The sequence below is a fragment of the Morone saxatilis genome, unplaced genomic scaffold, assembly GCF_004916995.1.
Source record: "Morone saxatilis isolate NCDOM2014 unplaced genomic scaffold, NCSU_SB_2.0 Contig12, whole genome shotgun sequence".
NCBI lineage: Eukaryota > Metazoa > Chordata > Actinopteri > Moronidae > Morone > Morone saxatilis.
Window position 1 is genome coordinate 1,922,250 of NW_023339674.1, and position 1,422 is coordinate 1,923,671.

Here is a 1,422-nt window from a genome sequence, read left to right on the forward strand (position 1 = left end):
GTGTGTGTGTGTGTGTTGTCCATCTGATGATACTATGAGAGAATGGCATTCAGAGAACGGTATGTAGAAAGCAGCTGATGGGAGAATCATACACACCAATGCACACACACACTCATTAACAAACTATTAAAATCATTTGGTCAATAAAAAGTTCGGAAAAAGATCAGCACACACATACATCAGATATAGAGTGACGCTTCTAGTGCGCACATAGCAACACCAGCTGTGTGCTGTGATAACCAAACAAACAGAGAGTTAATGTCCTCTATAAGATGTCTCTGAGTGTGTGTATGTATGTGTACACACACATGTGGGAGGGGAGGGAGGTGAGTCAGTGAGAGGAGACAGCAGGACAAGTGGCTGCAGTGAGAAGGAAAAGTGGTAGAAACTGGAGCAAGTGTGAACCAGAGAGTGATGCAAATAAACAAGACATGAAGACATAAAAGGACAGGCTGGGCTCTGGAGCGCAGCCCAAAGACAAACTCGCTTGCAGTTATATTTCATACGAAAAACATAACGTCTTTATGCAAAAAAAACTTCCTGGACAATAACATGGAGATATGAGGTTTTCACCCACTAACAGTGGGTTAGATTTACCGATGAGGAAGTCGTTATATCCATCGATGCTCTCTTCACTGCCTTCATCTTCCTTTTACCTCACAGAACAGTTAGTTGCTGGTCTACCACTGCTTTAATTAGTTTGTTTGTGAGTTTGACGTCTTAACAGACTGTATATGATGACATGAACTCTCTATCCGCGGGCCGTCCGGTGCAGCAGTGTGACCCCCGAGACCCCCGGGACCTCTGCAAGCTGCAGCATTCTTTCCGCCTGTCCCTGTCCTGCTCCGTGTTCCCTTGTCGTTTGTTTGTCACGTGACCAGTGTATAAAAACCTTTGCACTGAAAACCGGTGTGTGTTGCTCCTGACTTTAGTATAACACATCACTAGAGAAGCTGCAATCAGCAAATGAAACGGTCGGTTTTAAAGCAGGCAAATCGACATTTAGTGCAACTTTCTAATGGTATCTTAAAACAGTGGTAAGCAAACAGGCATTAAGAGAGATTGGAGATACCACACGAGCAGGAGAAAAACAAAATAAAATAGTAATGTGTCTGTCTATTTTATTAGTGATGGATGAACACATTAATTACTAATAAAATAGACAAAACCAAATTAAAATAAGTTTATTGTCAATTACAATTCTACTAGAAACAGATTAGTCAGAAGGTGCTTTTACTGTTGTGTGGTTGAAACAAATGTATAAATAAATCAGTTCATTAATCACGGGCTGATACACTTGATAAAGAAGCTGATACTTGCTTCCTGCGTTCGTCAAATTTTTACAGAGCACGGCTGTTTGTTGATGGTACCCCATCTGCGTTTGCATGTGTCCGTACATACAGCAGTGTGTGCGTACAGCAG

General features: G+C 41.8%; 1 protein-coding gene across 1 annotated transcript in view; it reads right to left on the minus strand.

Moving 5' to 3' along the window:
* Positions 1-1,422, minus strand: part of zc3h3 (zinc finger CCCH-type containing 3) — a 55,706-nt gene that overhangs the window by 50,731 nt on the left and 3,553 nt on the right. The window lies entirely within an intron of this gene.